Source organism: Bos javanicus, chromosome 14, assembly GCF_032452875.1.
Source record: "Bos javanicus breed banteng chromosome 14, ARS-OSU_banteng_1.0, whole genome shotgun sequence".
Classification (NCBI taxonomy): Eukaryota; Metazoa; Chordata; class Mammalia; order Artiodactyla; family Bovidae; genus Bos; species Bos javanicus.
In genome coordinates, this window is record NC_083881.1 from 70,143,148 (window position 1) to 70,162,330 (window position 19,183).

Below are 19,183 nucleotides of genomic sequence, written 5' to 3' on the forward strand. Positions count from 1 at the left end.
CTGCAAGAATTGTCTTTCATCCAATGTCATAGTCGAGTGTGTTTTTCTTCAAATCTAGAGGAGTAAAACTAGGGCCACGACAGGCCAATCATGTCCTTTTTATGGCATGTGGAAGGCATCACAAGGGCCTTATATCATCGAGCTCTCTGGCCGTTATATTTGGAACAGCCTCATCTGATGTCCACAGATGGTCAGTCATGGCTAACCTGTCCCAGCTCCAGAACACCTCCTCCCTTTTCTCCCCTTTCCAGCTTTTGTCTGTACATCTTTAGCTCAAGAGCCCCAGCAGTCATCAATTGATTTTTATCCTCCTACAACAACCATAAGTAAAGCAATACATGAAAAAAAGCTTTTTATATTAACTCAGCATTTAGAAAAATTTTTATACTTCTCCCTGTTGGAAAGAGTGAATGAATGTACTTCTGTAGAATTTCTAAAGCTTTTTTTTTTTTTTTAAAACCTTTAAACGGCTCAGAATTCATCTGCCATGTTATTATTGAATCCCCTTGGGAGTTTGACTTCTCTGACTCAGGGAGGAGCATCATATAAAAAATGGAAATATTGCCCACTATTGTCACCAGACCTGCAGAGGAACAGAGACTTAGCTAACGCAGCTTTGGTGACCTTTCCTTTCTCTTCTTACTCCTCTTTTGGAGGCAGTGTTGGTGAAGGAGACACTGATCAAGATGAAGATACATATGGAGCCAAAAAGGCAGGTGTGAACCTGGGCTGGATTGCCACCGTGAGTAACAGAGAAGGATAGGACTCCTTGCCTAATATGGCGAGATGGTGCTCACACAACATAATGCTTTCCAAACAGTTTCGTTGTTTAGAAATAGTCGAAATCTCTGATGCAATTGAGATAATGTCTCCTAAGAGTAAAGTAAAAAATTTAGAGTAAAAATTGCAAGGAAAAACCTCATTATGTAGATTCGAGGTTAACGTTCAATGCTACTGTCTTGAGGTGGGATACGGCAGCCTTTAGCTCTTGCAGCCAGCAGTCCCCAAAGCAGCTTCCAGAATCCAGTTTCTGCTTGTCCCCCTGGCCAGAAGCAGAGCAATTAGGAATCAGGCCCCTGCTGTCTCACTCACTTTGCAGCATTGAAATATGGAAGGGTTGCTCATGTTTAGGCTCTTTTCTAGCACACAAAGCCAACCAGCTGGTATTTGGCTAAGTGGGATTCCTGAGAGAAGCATCGGTGGGGGCAGCTTACCAATGTAACACACGGGGGGCAGCCTCCCTGCTACAGCCGATGGGCTGCATTCCTTGGATGCCTGGTATTTCACTCCGGTTGCCATCTCACATAAACATCTGCTGGTCAAGGCTTTGAGGCAGGCAGGCAACCCTGATTAGTGTTTATAACCAAGAATCCTTAACTTGAAAAAATAGTTGTGGTTTTTTTTCACCCCCTATTATCTGGTTTCAGAAAGGCAAGAATGTTCTCAGAAAAAGGCCCTTTTTTAGAGAATGTTGGCTGCATAAAGGATGAAGGCAGGGCAAGAGGTAAGACCTTGTGAGGGCTGGAGACTCACTACGTGCACAGTGTTCTAGATTGCTGGAGTGTTCAAGCTTTGACATACTCACCAGTTTCAAATCTCCATTGCAGTCTGTGGTGGGGTCTCATACTCTGGTGCTTCAGTCAGCTTTCCCAGGATGGCCGAGGCTGTTGGCCCCATGGACTGCTCTTGAAGGAACAAAGGTTTGTATCAGTGATTCTCATGGGGAGGCAGGGAAGGTGTGTGTAAGAACCAACAGGAGAAAATTCTTCCAGAATACACATTCCCCTCTTCCCTCCATAAGGACTTTCAAATTGAGGGTAACTAGGCATCTTGATAGCATATTGAAAAGCAGAGACATTACTTTGCCAATAAAGGTCTGTTTAGTCAAGACTATGGTTTTTCCAGTGGTCATGTATGGATGTGAGAGTTGGACTGTGAAGAAAGCTGAGTCCTTAAGAATTGATGCTTTTGAACTGTGGTGTTGGAGAAGACTCTTGAGAGTCCCTTGGACTGCAAGGAGATCCAGCCAGTCCATTCTGAAGGAGATCAGCCCTGGGATTTCTTTGGAAGGAATGATGCTAAAGCTGAAACTCCAGTACTTTGGCCACCTCATGCGAAGAGTTGACTCATTGGAAAAGACTCTGATGCTGGGAGGGATTGGGGGCAGGAGGAGAAGGGGATGACAGAGGATGAGATGGCTGGATGGCATCACTGACTCGATGGACATGAGTCTGAGTGAACTCCGGGAGTTGGTGATGGACAGGGAGGCCTGGCATGCTGTGATTCATGGGGTCACAAAGAGTCTGACACGACTGAGCGGCTGAACTGAACTGAACTGAGGCCTCTTGAGAAACCTATATGCGGGTCAGGAAGCAACAGTTAGAACCGGACATGGAACAACAGACTGGTTCAAAATACGAAAAGGAGTACGTCAAGGCTGTATATTGTCACCCTGCTTATTTAGCTTATATGCAGAGTACATCATGAGAAACGCTGGGCTGGAGGAAGCACAAGCTGGAATCAAGATTGCCGGGAGAAATATCAATAACCTCAGATATGCAGATGACACCACCCTTACGGCAGAAAGTGAAGAGGAACTAAAAAGCCTCTTGATGAAAGTGAAAGAGGAGAGTGAAAAAGTTGGCTTAAAGCTCAACATTCAGAAAACTAAGATCATGGTATCTGGTCCCATCACTTCATGGGAAATAGATGGGGAAACAGTGGAAACAGTCAGACTTTATTTTTGGGGCTCCAAAATCACTGCAGGTGGTGACTGCAGCCATGAAATTAAAAGATGCTTACTCCTTGGAAGAAAAGTTATGACCACCCTAGATAGCATATTCAAAAGCAGAGACATTACTTTGCCAACAAAGGTCTGTCTAGTCAAGGCTATGGTTTTTCCAGTGGTCATGTATGGATGTGAGAGTTGAACTGTGAAGAAAACTGAGAGCCAAAGAATTGATGCTTTTGAGCTGTGGTGTTGGAAAAGACTCTTGAGAGTCCCTTGGACTGCAAGGAGATCCAACCAGTCCATTCTAAAGGAGATCAGCCCTGGGTGTTCCTTGGAAGGACTGATGTTGAAGCTGAAACTCCAGTACTTTGGCCACCTCATGCGAAGAGTTGACTCACTGGAAAAGACTCTGATGCTGGGAGGGATTGGGGGCAGGAGGAGAAGGGGATGACAGAGGATGAGATGGCTGGATGGCATCACCGACTCGATGGACATGAGTTTGGGTCTCCGGGAGTTGGTGATGGACAGGGAGGCCTGGCATGCTGTGATTCATGGGGTTGCAGAGAGTCGGACACGACTGAGTAACTGAACTGAACTGAACTGAAGAACATGTATTAATGTATTTTTAAAAAGCATTATTGTGACATAATTTACAGGCCATAAAATTCATATCTTTTAAGTGTACAACTCAAAGGTTAATAGTACCAATTGTGCAGCTGTCACCACAACCTTACCTTAAATAATTTCCTTCACTCCCAAAAGAAACCTCAGCCCTGTTTGCCATCACTCCCCATCCTCACCTCCCAACTCTAGGCATCTATTAATCCACTTCCTGTCTCTGTCGGTTTACTTTCTCTTTACCTGTCATATAAATGGAATCATCTGCTATGTGGTCTTCCGTGTCTGACTTCATGTTTTTGAGATTTGTCCTAGTGGTGTATCTTGGTACTTTGTTCCTTTTTATGGGCATGTCTGCTTGCAAAACACTCGGGGTGACTCTGTGGTCTCCTGTTGAAGACAGCTATATATATGTATGTGTGTGAAAGTGAAAGTGTTAGTCAGTCAGTCGTGTCTGACTCTTTGTGACTCCATGGACCGGAGCCCACCAGGCTCCTGTCCATGGAATTCTTCAGACAAGAATACTGGAGTAGGTAGCCATTCCCTTCTCCAGGGGATCTTCTGAACCCAGGAATGGAACTCGGGTCTCCTGCACTGCAGGCAGATTCTTTACCATCTGAGCCAGAGGGGAAGCCACCAGGGAATATAGTATTTAAACATATTATATTCTTTTAGAAATTATCATCCATTTTTCAAAATGAAGACACAGAGAGGCCAAACAACTCCTTTATGCAATTAATGATTGAAACTTACAGCTTTGACTTCAAACCTGAGGGCTTGTCCCTGATGCACGTTCTGTGAACCCAGAAGGTCGAAGGTCAAAGGTCCGAGGTCACCTCTGGCATGAAGAGCTCCTCCAAAGGACACTAGAATGCAACCGGGGTGCCTCTGCTACAGGCTCAGTTAAGGGTGCCATTCAAAGAAACACTTGCAGCAACACTTCAGGAAAACCTCGGAAAGGGATTTAAGTCTTTACTGAGCTCCCTGGATAGAGCGTGTAACCCTGCAAGATACAGAGAGAAACAACCGTCCTCTTGGAGAGTCACATCTCCTCCAGACAGACCGAGGACCCAAGTGCTCCCGCTGGGCCCTCCTCCCAGACTGCCCCCCGTCTTTGCTCTCCCTCAGCCTCCTCCCTCAGACTCCAGCTCGTGGTGGCTGGCTTGCCTTCTGCTTCCTCCTCCAGGAAAGAATTATTTTCTTTTGTCCATAGTCCTTGCCCTTTTAATGCAGGTCCACTTAGTCATTCTGCATTCTGGGCTATTCTCTCCTCCATTTCTCTTAAAGTGACACTAAGAGTATGTGTGACACTTAAACTCTCTTAAAGAGACACTAAGAATTTCTACCCTTATGGCAGAAAGTCAAAGTCACTCAGTTATGTCCGACTGTATCCATGGACTTCTCCAGGCAAGAATACTGGAGTGAGTAGCCTTTCCCTTCTCCAGGGGATCTTCTCAACCCAACAATCCAACCCAGGTCTCCCACACTGCAGGCAGATTCTTTACCATCTGAGCCAAAAGGGAAGCCCAAGAATGCTGGAGTGGGTAGCCTATCCCTTCTCCAGGGGAACTTCCAGACCCAGAAATTGAACCACAGTCTCCTGCAATGCAGGCAGATTCTTTACCAACTGAGCTATAAGGGAAGCCCATGGCAGAAAGCAAAGAGGAAGTAAAGACCTCTTGATGAAAGTGAAAGAGGAGAGTGAAAAAGCTGGCTTAAAACTCAATATTCAAAAAACCAAGATCATGGCATCTGGTCCCATTACTTCATGGCAAATAGAAGGGGAAACAATGGAAACAGTGAGAGACTTTATTTTCCCGGGTTTCAAAATCATGAGAGAGTCAATTCCTAGGCAGGTTGATAAGAAGTTCGGGGTCCCCAAGAAGGAGACAGCGGTCTGGGGCTCTCAAGGAGGAGACAGGGGTCTGGAAATCTCAAGGAGGAGAAAAAGACAAACTTTTTTCCCCTCTACATTCCTTAGTCTTAGTCACATAAAACGTTTTTTTCTTTAAGCCCAGAACTGATGATTACACAACAAACAACTCAGTTTAAACTCTGTACTAAGGATTATATGACAACCATATATCCTGCTTGAGGACAGTTTCTCCTTCCTGAAAACCTTCTGGCTAATTCTGTTATCCAGCCAGCAAGGAGATCCAACCAGTCCATCCTAAAGGAAATCAATCCTGAATATTCACTGGAAGGACTGAAGCTGAAGCTGAAACTCCAATACTTTGGCCACCTGATGTGAAGAGTCGACTCATTTGAAAAGACCCTGATGCTGGGAAAGATTGAAGGCAGGAGGAGAAGGGGACGACAGAGGATGAGATGGTTGGATGGCATCACTGACTCAATGGAGATGAGTTTGGGTAAACTCTGGGAGTTGGTGATGGACAGGGAGGCGTGGCGTGCTGCAGTCCATGGGGTCGCAAAGAGCTGGACACAACTGAACTAACTGACCTGAAGAATATGTGAGGGTATGTGTGGGTTATTTTCTGTCCTTCTGTACTAGTGTTGGGAGTGGGTGTGTCCTGGGCTACCCAGCCCGCCTTTTGAAGAGGCTCCCAGGGGGCCAGGCAGCAATGAAGCCTCAATTTTAGCTTCAGTGGAGGGATTTAAACCATCCTCTTCTTGCCTGCTACTCTGTGACTTGCTGCCATCCCAGGCTCCTATCCCCAGTTTCCAGTCAGAATCAACATTCTGGGTAAAGACCTAGTCACAAAATAGCTCCCTAAAAAACCTTGAGCCTTTTATCATTTAATGCTTCCTCCTTCACCCCCATTTAATGGTTTTCCTCCTGTTCTGGACATGTGCAGAGTGTCTCTTGCAATTCAGGCTATTGCTTGCTGGGCATGGGGCAGAACAACTCAACAAGCTAGCATCTCTGATCTCTACTTTGTCCACGACCTGAGTGCTTCTCCTCGCCTTGAGTTCTTTCCCTTATTTAAAAGTAAAGACCTTCCTATTGAGAACCTCAGCATCCCAGAAAGACAGAATTGGAAGAGTCCTTAGAACTTCCCTTCTTTAACAGCCTCATTTTTCAGGTGAGGAAACAGACCTTCAGGGGTCTGAAACTCAAGTCACTCAGTCGTGTCCGACTCTTTGCAACTCCATGGATGACAGCCCACCAGGCTCCTCTGTCCATGGGACTTTCCAGGCAAGAATACTGGGGTGGTTGCCATTTCCTTCTCCAGGAGATCTTCCCAACTCAGGGATTGAACCCAGGTCTCCCACATTGTAGGTAGACCCTTTACCGTCCGAGCCACCAGGGAAATTCAGGGGTAAAGTATCTTGAAATTGTTTTCAGCATTTTAGATCCATGTGTATGTGTTTAGTTTATGTGAGGATTAGAAGGGAAGAAGTAAAAAAGAATAGAAAGTTCTATAGAAAGCTGAGAGCAGAAAGATACACTGGAAACTGGGAAAACAATAGTATTTGAAATGAAGGTATTAATAAATTCCTGACGGTCTGTGTTGCCCTCACCACCTGGATCAAGGCAGTGATGAGAATATTAACACGCAGGGCTGGTGTTTGGTGTGGAATGCATTATATTTTTAGGGATGGAAAGGTTTTGGATAGCGTCTGGAAATCACTCGTCCTGCATAGTCCTAGTGCAGAGCAAGTGCTGAGTAAATATTAGTTGATTGATTCGAGTAGGATTATAACAAGTAGTCAGGCTTCAGAGTGTAAAGGCAACCTTGAAAACTGTGTGCAAAATCACCAGGCTGCCATTTCTGCCTTTGGTTTGCAGGTCTTCCTGACTGGCAGCACGCGGCATGAATGTCACTCACCCTTCTCTGGTCCCTGTACTAGTCTTAGAAGCTTCCCACTAATGAAGGGACTAACTCTCACCTGCAACAAATCCAGCTGAACTCGGTACCACAATCATGACATTCTGAGAGCGTCCTCCTTATTCACTGCTGGAAAATGGAACTTGAAGGGGTTAGGAAGGAGGGGAACGTTACGTCTTGTAGGTCTGATGTCTAGTTTTTGTTTAGCCACAGCAACTAGTAGTAACAGTACTTTACAGCTTGAAGAACAATGTCACATCCATTTTCTCATTCAATTATCTCAATAACCCTGTCAAGCCTGGGCTCTTCAGAACAAGTGTCAGGCCGTCATCCATACCCTGGTCCCTGCCTGTTTCTTTTTTTTCACTGGTTCTTGGGTTCTTCCAGCCCCCGCCACCCAGTGAGGTTTCCATGGCACCGTGCATGATTTATTGGATGAATAAACACAGGTCCTTTCCTGGGTGCTTCTTCTGGATCAGTGCACCCTTGGGCAGAGCTGGCCCAGGGGCCCCAGAGCCCTCACTTTCCTCAGGAGATGTTCTGTGCTCAGAGACCATGACTCATAAGTGACAGGAAGTTCTTGGCATGCTCCCTGCACGCTGGAAGAAAATTAATGGCCCAGTCGTTGTGTCTGGGGACGAAGAAGGACACAGGCAATGACGAGAGTTCGTGGCTGGGAAACACCTGCTGCTGCCTGGGGAGCACAGGCACGAGGTTGGCAGAAGCGGCTAGTCCGACGCCGAGCTGCGGACCCGCAGACTCCGCATGCCCCTCCGCCTCACGTGCTCACGTCTCTCCAGCAGAGACAGATGCTCTGGACTTTTCTACATCCACGGAGCTCCTTACCTCAGCCAGCCCTCCTCAAAGCCTGCTGTGGGTTTCTTTCTTTCCTTTCCTCCTCCTCATATCAACAGTTCTCTTTCCTCCATGAAGCTTGCCTCAGCAGCATTGAGGAAAGTAGCTGCTTCCACACACTAAGCCTCACGTAACCTTACACAGGCCATTGTCTTAGGAGGTGGTTTCATCCATTTATTCACTTTCTCAAGCAACAAATATTTATTAAGAGCCCACCATGTGCTAGATCCTGGGATACAATGGGATACAATGAGCCATTGCAAGAAAGTGTTTCTAGAGGGCAGGACAATTAAATGAGCAATAACAATACAGCGTGAAAGGGGAGGGACTGTGTGCCTTAGAGCACATGGCAGAAACATCTAGTCGCCTATAGGAGGACTTGGGGCTTATTAATTCAGAAGGGAACATTCTGATGGTGGCATCTCAGGAAAAATACAACAGACCACCCGGGCAGAAGTTAGCACTTGGAGCTCTGGGTTCTCGTCCCAGCCTTGTTCCACACTAGCTGAATGGCATTAACACGTCAGCTTACTTCTTGACTTTGGGCATTGTTCTTGATGGTCTCTAAGGTCTCTTTGACTGGTAAAACATTTGGTGGTGCCTGGTTGATGTTTCTTTAGGAGGCTGACTTAAAAAAAATTTTTTTTCTCATTTTGTAACTTTCAGTTCAGTTCAGTTCAGTTCAGTCGATCAGTCATGTCCGACTCTTTTCGACCCCATGAATTGCAGCACGCCTCCATCACCATCTCCTGGAGTTCACTCAAACTCACGTCCATCGAGTCAGTGATGCCATCCAGCCATCTCATCCTCTGTCATCCCCTTCTCCTCCTGCCCCCAATCCCTCCCAGCATCAGAGTCTTTTCCAATGAGTCAACTCTTCGCATGAGGTGGCCAAAGTACTAGAGTTTCAGCTTTAGCATCATTGCTTCCAAGGAACACCCAGGGCTGATCGCCTTTAGAATGGACTGGTTGGATCTCCTTGCAGTCCAAGGGACTCTCAAGAGTCTTCTCCAACACCACAGTTCAAAAGCATCAATTCTTCGGCGCTCAGCTTTCTTCACAGTCCAACTCTCGAATCCATACATGACCACTGGGAAAATCCATAGCCTTTGTAACTTTAATGAGGGATAATTGACAAATATAACTGTATATATTTAAAGTATGCAACATTATGATTTTATATTCATTGTAGAATGATTACTAAGATCAAGAAAATTAACACATCTGTCGCCTCATATAGTTCACTTTATTGTGTGTGGTAGGAATGCTTGAGATCTAGTCTCAGCAACTTTCAAATATATAATACTATATTATATATTGTAGTCACTGAGCCATACATTAGATCCTGAGAACTTACTCTTTTTATAACTGGAAATTTGTACCCTTTGATCTACATCTCCCAATTTCCCCTTCTGCCTGACCCCTGGCTATAGCACACGTTCTCTATATCTGTGATATTAGTTGTTTTTTTCCTTTAGATCCCACATGCAAGTGATACTGCGCAGTACTTCTTCCCCTGTCTGACTTATTTCACTTAGAATAAACCACCCTCACCCCCAGCTCATCCATATTGTAGCAATTGCAGGGGCTCCTTCTTTTTTGTGGCTGAATAATATTCCATTGCTGGAGAAGGAAATGGCAACCCACTCCAGTACTCTTGCCTAGATCATTCTGTGGACAGAGGAGCCTGGTGGGCTGCTGTCCATGGGGTTGCACAGAGTTGGACACGACTGAAGCGACTTAGCATGCATGCATGCATTGGAGAAGGAAATGGCAACTCACTCCAGTATTCTTTCCTGGAGAATCCCAGGGACAGAGGAGCCTGGTGGGCTGCCGTCTATGGAGTCACACAGAGTTGGACACGACTGAATCGACTTCGCAGCAGCAGCAGCAGCAGCAATATTCCATTGCATATGTATATCACATTTTCTTTTGTTTGTTTGTTTTAATTTATTTATTTAATCAGAGGCTAATTACTTTATAATATTGTAGTGGTTTTTGCCATACATTGACATGAATCAGCCATGGGTGTACCTGTGTTCCCCATCCTGAAACCCCCCCCCACCTCCCTCCCCATCCCATCCCTCAGGGTCATCCCGGTGCACCAGCCCTGAGCACCCTGAGCAGGTTTGATGCAGTCTCATGCATCAAACCTGGACTGGTGATGTTTCACATATGATAATATACATGTTTCAATACTATTCTCTCAAATCATCCCACCCTTGCCTTTTCCCACAGAGTCCAAAAGTCTATTCTTTACATCTGTGTCTCTTTTTGCTGTCTAGCATATAGGGTCATTGTTACCATCTTTCTAAATTACATATATATGTGTTAATATACTGTATTGGTGTTTTCTTTCTGACTTACTTCACTCTGTATAATAGGCTCCAGTTTCATTCACCTCATTAGAACTGATTCAAATGCATTCTTTTTAATAGCTGAGTAATATTTCATTGTGTATATGTACCACATCTTTCTTATCTATTGGTCTGCCGATGGGCATCTAGGTTGGTTCTATGTCCTGGGTATTGTAAACAGTGCTGTGATGAACATTGGGGTACACATGTCTCTTTCCCTTCTGGTTTCCTCAGTGTGTATACCCAGCAGTGGGATTGCTGGGTCATATGGCAGTTCTATTTCCAGTTTTTTAAGGAATCTCCACACTGTTCTCCATAGTGGCTGTACTAGTTTGCATTCCCACCAACAGGGTAAGAAGATTCCCTTTTCTCTGCACCCTCTCCAGCATTGATTGTTTGTAGACTTTTTGATAGCAGCCATTCTGACCTGCGTGAGATGGTACCTCATTGTGCTTTTGATTTGCATTTCTCTGATAATGAGTGATGTTGAGCATATTTTCATGTGTTTGTTAGCCATCTGTAGGTCTTCTTTGGAGAAATGTCTATTTAGTTCTTTGGCCCATTTTTTGATTGGGTCATTTATTTTTCTGAAATTGAGCTGCATGAGCTGCTTGTGTATTTTTGAGATTAATTCTTTGTCAGTTGCTTCTTTTGCTATTATTTTCTCCCATTCTGAAGGCTGTCTTTTCACCTTGCTTATTGTTTCCTTTGTTGTACAAAAGCTTTTAAGTTTAATTAGGTCCCATTTGTTTATTTTTGCTTTTATTTCCATTACTTTGGGAGGTGGGTCAGAGGATCTTGCCGTGATTTATGTTAGAGAGTGTTTTATCTACGTTGTGTTTTCATTTTCATTCATTTCTGTGCATATTTTGATTTCTTTTTTTATTTGTTGGTTATTCAGAAGTGTGTTGTTTAGCCTCCATATGTTTGTATTTTTAATAGTTTTTTTCCCCCATAAGAAAGTGAAAGTCAAGTCGCTCGGTTGTGTCCTACTCTTTGTGACCCCATGGACTGCAGCCTACCAGGCTCCTCTGTTCATTGGATTTTCCAGACAAGAGTACTGGAGTGGGTTGCCATTTCCTTCTCCAGGGGATTTTCCTGACCCAGGAATTGAACCCGGGTTTCCTGCATTGCAGGCAGATGCTTTATTGTCTGAGACACCAGGGAAGTGTTGTAAGAACTCAATAAATAACAGCAACCATCAACATTAAAGCTAAGCTTGCATGTTGCTCTTCTGTCTTCTAGACCCAGCAAAGACTCCCCAACCTTGAGGTGGACGTGGAGAGTGGATCTAACACTGCCACCTTCATATCAACCCTATTAACTGCAAGTATCGAAGGATCCACTGTAATAAAGCTTATACAATAAGTACATTTAATATCTTACAGAACAAGATATCTGGAGTTGGTGGTTCCAGGGCTGGCTATTAAAGCTGGATGGAGTTAGCCATTACCTGTTCTCCTCCATCTGCCCTCTTAGAGTCCTTGGTCACTGACTTGTTCGTGAGCCTGTCTTTCCGGAGTGAGAAAATGGTTGCTGCTGCCTTAGGCTCTGAGTGTGGAGGGTCACCTGAATGAAGAAGAGGACATTTCCTCCCATGGGTCACTATTTATTTGGAAGGAAACCCTCTCCCCTGAAGCTATTTGACCACTGCTTCCCACCGCAGGATGCCCCTGAATTCTGGCCAGAACTGTGTCACGGGCCAGTGCTTGACCTCCAAGGGAGGTGGTGCTGGTATCGGGAAACTTCAGTGGTGGTCCTGAGGTAGGAGCGGAGTTGTCTGGGGCCCATCTGCACCAGTCACCTCATAAGCCTCAGGTGGCTTCTGCCCAGTTCTCTCACGTCAGCATCCCAGCCACATTCCTCCATGTGTCTTCCACAACAAGTCTTTCTTTTTAATGTAAAATGTATTAAATTAATACCATCCAGGAGAATTGACGTTTTGGGAAGACATGTCTGGTGTACTGTAGCTTCCATGTCAGTAGGTCCATGTACCCTACCTAGTTTGAGAAATCCAGAGTTAACACATACATTGCAGCATTCACTGAAAAGCTTTTTGAGAAACAGAGGGACTCCAACAAAATGCTGCAAACCCCTAGATTTTGGCTTCCAAGCTCCTTGGTTGGAGATGGCGGTAGAAGGCGTGGAATGGCGGCGGGGCGGGGCTTGATCAGGATCGAGAGGGTGGCTGGGCTTGGTCAGCGCTTGACTGGGGTGGGATTTGTGGTGAACCACCAGCCCCTGCCCCAGCTGACGAACAGAGATGATTCCTCTCGAGTAATCTTCTGGGAAAGGAAACTCTGAACGCTGACGCCAACTTGGTAGCCCTCTGATGATAGTCAGCTCAGTTCAGTTCAGTCGCTCAGTCCTATCCGACTCTTTGCGACCCCATGAACTGCAGCACGCCAGGCTTCCCTGTCCATCACCAACTCCCGGAGTTCACTCAAACTCATGTCCATTGAGTCGGTGATGCCATCCAACCATCTCATCCTCTGTTGTCCCCTTCTCCTCCTGCCCTCAATCTTTCCCAGCATCAGGGTCTTTTCAAATGAGTCAGCTCTTCACATCAGGTGGCCAAAGTATTGGAGTTTCAGCTTCAGCATCAGTCCTTCCAATGAACACCCAGGACTGATTTCCTTTAGGATGGACTGGTTGGATCTCCTTGCAGTCCAAGGGACTCTCAAGAGTCTTCTCCAACACAAATCAGTTTTCTCACCGAGCCTATCCCATCCCCCAAGCTCTGTACCAAGCACTCATCACGAACTTAATCCTCACAACAGCTGTCTGAGTTAATATTAATATTCTTTTCTCATTTCATGTAAGGAGGAATTTCGAAGCTGAGGTAAGCAGACCCAGGTCATTCAGCTCATAAGTGGCAGAGCCGGATCTGGACCCCGGGTCTGACCCGAGGGCCCCCTGAGCCTCAGTGAGTTTCTTCATGTGGGAAGACCACCACGCACTAAGCCCAATGTAGTCGTTTTTTGCTTCTGTTCCCACAGGCAACACAGACACACTGGGACAGTCTGTGGTCTCACTCTGGTTTCACAAAACAGGGACGAGGCCTTGTTTAAGGTTTTTCTCGTTTGGGAGTGTGGGAGACAGGCACCGCGCCCTCCCTCCCTGCCCCCACTCCACCAGCGCTGTGTCTGCAGCGGCCCTCCTCTCACCAACCCTCAGGGGGAAGGCAGGAGATGGGATGCTCCAACTCTGCAGCTCTTCAAGGGAAAACCACAGGCTGGGGCTGCCACCCGCCCCCTCATCAATCCATCTTGTAGCATCTATTACTACTGCTTTTCTGCTCCTTGACTTTTAAAAGAAAGGGTATTTCCAGGTAGCTGAGGAGTGAAGACTTATCAGAGGGTTGGAGGGAGCCAGCTCTTCTCGAAGTGCCCCTGGCGAGTTGTGGGCAGGGTGAGGGCCTGGGATGCAGCCCCCAGATTTTGCTGGAGCCTGAGGGCAACCACTCAGAGGCCTGGCCCTGGGGTGGGGGTGGGCACGTCTGGGAAGGCCTGTTTGTTCTTTGCTGACCAGAGAAGGCTGCAGTGCACATCTGGATCAAATCAGCTGTCAGGAGGTTGCTAAACACTAAAGTGCCCACAGAAGATGTCGTCAGCTTGCCAGCTCAGAGACAGGTTGGAGGTATGTATGTTTTGCCACCTTGGGGCATGGCATTGAATCAGAAGGGTTTTTTTTTTTTTTTATTCCACAGATTGCCTGGAAGTTGGCTTTCCAGGGGATAACATTGTTTGGACTTTGAATCAACTGGTTCTTTTCAAACAAACTCCTCCTCATGGCCAAGATTTCTCTCCTTCTGCCAAGGGAACAACTCCCTCAGGGTTCCTGACAGGTCCCTCTGTAAGTGCTGGAGATGAGTCATGGGGGAGGGGGTCTGGCTCCAGGGCTGAGGGCTGGGGGTGGGGTGCTGGAGCTGGGCCGGCAGCTCTCAGGTCACAGGCCTGGCTTCACCCGCCATTCTACTGAGAAAGGCCTCTGTCTTGCTTTTCTGAGCCACACTTTTGTGTAGCTGAGAGGGGCCTAATTGCCTAGGAATGTGACATTTTTCAGTTGCTTCGGGCTGGATAAGCTTCTTGTCCGTGGAGTCATACAAGGTAGAACACTGCCTGCTGCGGGGATACTGAGAAGGAGAAGGCAGAATCCCTGCCTTCTAGAATGGAATACTCCAGTTGGAAAGATAAGACAGACATCTTCAGTGAAATGATAAGACTCAAATGACAGAGCGAGCGTCATCCTGGGTTGGGACACGGCTAACTGAGGAGACGCCAGTGACTTTAGAAGGGGAGCTGAACTTCCTGTGGTTGTGAGAAGGAAGAAGGTGGGATGAGGGGAGGGGTGGGAGAGCTTCCGCAAAAGGATCTACCGGGCTGGACTTGAAAGACTTAGTGCAATTTAGACAATTAGTTATAGTAATAGGGCTTCCTAGGTGGCACAGTGGTAAATAATTCACCTGCCAATGCCGGAGACGCAAAAGATGCAAGTTCAATCCCTGGGTCCGGGAGATGCGCTGCAGGAGGAAATAGCAACCGCTCCAGTATTCTTGCCTGGAAAATTCCATGGACAGAGGATCCGGGCAGTTACAGTCCATGGGGTCACAAAGAGTCAGACACAACTGAGCGCATGTGTATGTGGGTTCGTGCGCGTGCGCGCGTGCACACACACACACACACACACTACTTTTTCTACTTTACAGATGAGAAAATTATTTCAGAGAAATTAAGAAACATGTCCAAAGTCACCCAACTGGTAAGAAGGGAATCTAGAATTTGAACAGAAGTGAGTCTTGTTCCAAAGTCTATTTTTATCTTCTGGTGGCTGTTGGGAGACAACTCTCCATGTGACTCTTGTATTTCTGTTGTCTTGTGAGTAAACTGACTGCTCTTTGTTCTCTGTTATCTTTTTTAAGATGTTTGCACTGCAGTCAGTCTTGGAAGATAACAGCAATATCTTCTTTCAAAACAAGGAGCAGGCATGCTCACTGGTCGTTACACAAAATTCAGGTTCCCTAAGCCCTGCATTCCTCTCCTTTAGTGAAAAACACCGTGAGAGCAATGGTTCACGGGTCCTCTTCATGCTGTGCTGTGGGGGCTGGAGTTTTGGAAACTGGTGCTGAATGTGCTGATGTGCAGTATGCTAGCTGCCCCGTGAGTAGTCAGCCCTTGGTCTCTGACCCAGGAGTCTCGTGGCTTCTTCTGGCATCCATGAAACTGAGTGATTCAGTTGTTAGCTTGCAAGTGGGGCAAATCTCAGACCCTTCATAGTTTTTGACAGTGGTGTGTGTGTGTGTGTGTATGTTCCTGCCCTTGGAGCCTGACGTGGGGAAAAGGAAGGCCCTGGGTGAGGAGTGAAACTTTTCAGGTCAAGCTGTGGAGGCAGGAAACGGAAGCCTTTCATTGAGGATCAGTGTGTCTGTGGGTTTGTGCTTGGATGTTTGTGTGAGGGAGAGGTGGAAGGCAAAGATGAAGGAATAAATTATAGATAGCTTCTGAAATCCCTACAAATGGAAGACAAGAGGATTATGAGGATAGAGTGCCAGAAATATGATTGGCACCTGTGAATATTTCTCCAGTATTGCCTAGAAAGACATTTTAATGTGGCCCAGCAGCAGTCGCTGACGGCACACTGGGAGTATGGTACAAGGAGGGCCCACACCTGGTCCTGCCGTGTTTGTCTGCCTCGTGGTTTGTGGACCAACTGTGGCCCTGCTTTTCCTACCTGCTTCCCCATTTCTCCTCCCCAGGGGGATCTGGGCTTCAGTTGAAAGCACTGAAGAAGCAGCCTCAGCTCCCCAGTGGCTGGTGCAGAGCTGGTGTTTGATATACAGGGCTTTGCTGTCTGGACTCGTTGGTTGCCTGAACTGTAGCTAAGGATGGTAGCCTGCCTGGCACCCTCCCCTCTGTCAGCCAGCGTGTACCCTGCTCATCTGACTCCTGCTTTTAGCCTTCCACTTCCTTGTTTACAGGCTCAGTCGGGCCCCAGCTGTTCTCTTTGCCTGCCCAGTTTGGGCTGTAACCTGCCAAGCTCCACCTACCGATATTGGGATGGATGGTGGCAAAGATGGCATATGGCCTTCCAGTAAGAGTGGAAAACAGCGAGGGCTATCTGTACAGCATTCCCCACAGCAGAGCCTCCACCTAGGATGATGTCTGCTCTTTTCCTTTTTCCCTGGTTTGTGGATGCATTCCTTCCTGCCCCTGCCCTACTTGTGCCATAATGCTTTCCCTGGGTATGGAGACACACTTGGGCTCTCAGCTGATGGTGAACTTGGCTCACAAGCTGCGCTGGGACCTGGACCTGTGGAAGGGCTGGGTGTAGACAGAGCAGCTGTCAGGACTCTGGGTGCATCTCCTTGGTCTTCACCATCTCCACGAATGCCAGGCCTACTTCCAAATGCCAATACTGAGTCTCTTTACACAAGGACTTGCTTTGCTGTCAAGGCCCTCTTCTTCCAAGTGCCAGGCAGGCTAGAAATGCCAGGGCATGAATGCCTTCAGGAAACAGAGAGAAAAAAAGTGAAAAAAAATGAACTGAGTCTCACTGAGTTATAGTACAACTCAAATGGTCTATTGTTGTTCAGTTGCTAAGTTGCGTCTGACTCTTTACGACCCATGGACTGCAGCATGCCAGGCCTCTCTGTCCTTCACTATCTCTCAGAGTTTGTTCAAACTCATGTCCATTGAGTTGGTGACGCCATCCAACCATGTTGTCCTCTGTTGTCCCTTCTTCTCCTGCCTTCAATCTTTCCCAGCATCGGGGTCTTTTCCAATAAGTTGGCTCTTCACGTCAGGTGGTCAAAGTATTGGAGCTTTGGCTTCAGCATCAGTCCTTCCAATGGATAGTCAAGATTAATTGCCTTTAGGATTGACCAGTCTGATCTCCTTGCTGTCCAAGGGACTCACGAATCTTCTCCAGCACCACAGTTTGAAAGCATCAATTCTTTGGTTCTCAGCTTTCTTTATGGTCCAACTCTCACATCTGTACATGACTACTGAAAAAACCGTAGCTTTGACTATATGGACCTTTGTTAGCAAAGTGATGTCTCTGCTTTTTAATGCACTGTCTAGGTTGGTCATACCTTTTCTTCCAAGGAGCAAGCATCTTTTAATTTCATGGCCACAGTCACCATCTACAGTGATTTTTGGAGCCCAAGAAAATAAAATCTGCCACTGTTCCCATTATTTCCCCATCTATTTGCCTTGAAGTGATGGGACCAGATGCCATAATCTTAGTTTTTTGAATGTTGAGTTTTAAGCCAGTTTTCACTCTCCTCTTTCACCATCATCAAGAGGCTCTTTAGTTACTTTTTGCTTTCTGCCATAAGGGTGGTATCATTTGCATATCTGAAGTAGTTGATATTTCTCCTGGCAATCTTGATTCCAGCTTGTAATTCATCCAGCCTGACATTTTGCATGATGTACTCTGCACATAAGTTAAATAAGCAGGGTGACAATATTCAGTCTTGATGTACTCCTTTCCCAATTTTTAACCAGTCCATTTTTCCATGTCCAGTTCTAACTGTTGTTTCTTGACCTGCATACAGGTTTCTAAGGAGACCAGTAGGGTGGTCTGGTATGCTCATCTCTTTAAGAATTCTCCACAGTTTGTTGTGATCCACACAGTCTAAGGCTTTGGTGTAGTCAATAAAGCAGAAGTAGATGTTTTTCTGGAATTCTCTTGCTTTTTCTATGATCCAACAGATGTTGGCAATTTGATCTCTGGTTCTTCTGCCTTTTCTAAATCCAGCTTTTACATCTGGAAATTCTCAATAATATACGTGTAACTGGAGTCCCTGAATGAGGATGGGGCAACATAATATTTATAGAAATGGCTGTATCCTATTTCATTGTATTAATGAACTTTATTTAATTATTCCTTATTGTTGGTATTTAGGTTGTTTTCAATACCATTAGAAGTAACATTTTAATGAACACTCTTGTTCATATGTCTTTTAGTGTATTTCCATTTCCTTGGGATAAATGCCTACAAGTGTGTATGTTGGGCCACAGAATATAAACATTTTAAAGGCTTTTAAAACTTTACTCTTCAGAAACATTGACCCCATTTACCCTCCCATAAGGAGCCTGGAAGGCAGTGGCACACACTCCAGTGCTCTTGCCTGGAGAATCCCATGGACGGAGGAGCCTGGTGGGCTGCAGTCCGTGGGGTCGCTAAGAGTCAGACACGACTGAGCGTCTTCACTCTCACTTTTCACTTTCACGCATTGGAGAAGGAAATGGCAACCCACTCCAGTGTTCTTACCTGGAGAATCCCAGGGACGGGGAGCCTGGTGGGCTGCTGTCTATGGGGTCGCACAGAGTCGGACACGACTGAAGCGACTTAGCAGCAGCAGCAGTAGCAGCAGCAAGGAGCCTGGAAAGTTCGTGTTACCTTATACCTACACACACATCGGCTGAACTGTGCCGGTTTGATAGACAGAGTGGTGTTTTTATTGTTGCAAGGTTGCATTACTTTGGTTGTTACTGAAGTTGAACAGTGTTTTTATTTTCCATTTACAGAGCTGTCTGCTCGTGTCCATTGCCCACTTGAACATTGTGTTATCCATTTTTTTTCTCACCGATATGTAATTTTTCTTTATAGATTAACTTTCTTCTGTCATCTTTCAACTTTTCCTATTTGTCATTGGCATTTTGGGTCAGTTGCCATTGTGTTTTATGCTAGTCATCTTTTTGACTGATAGTGCCAAAATATGTTGATGTTTTCCAACCCATAGTTCACCTATCTGTTGTCATATGCTATCACTAATGTCAGAGGTAATGAGGATAAAAGACCTTTGTTCAGTAATGACTTGGGCAAGA

General features: G+C 46.0%; 1 long non-coding RNA gene across 2 annotated transcripts in view; it reads left to right on the plus strand.

Annotated features, from left to right (window-relative positions):
- LOC133260717 (uncharacterized) overlaps positions 1-19,183 on the plus strand; it is a 38,929-nt gene that overhangs the window by 3,614 nt on the left and 16,132 nt on the right. Inside the window, exons 2-4 of one of the 2 annotated variants that reach the window (XR_009740939.1) lie at positions 661-1,504; positions 11,598-14,207; positions 14,418-18,191. This is a non-coding gene — a long non-coding RNA (uncharacterized LOC133260717). Of the gene's footprint in view, positions 1-660; positions 1,505-11,597; positions 14,208-14,417; positions 18,192-19,183 lie in introns of those variants that run through there. The other variant, XR_009740940.1, reaches the window with a different exon arrangement.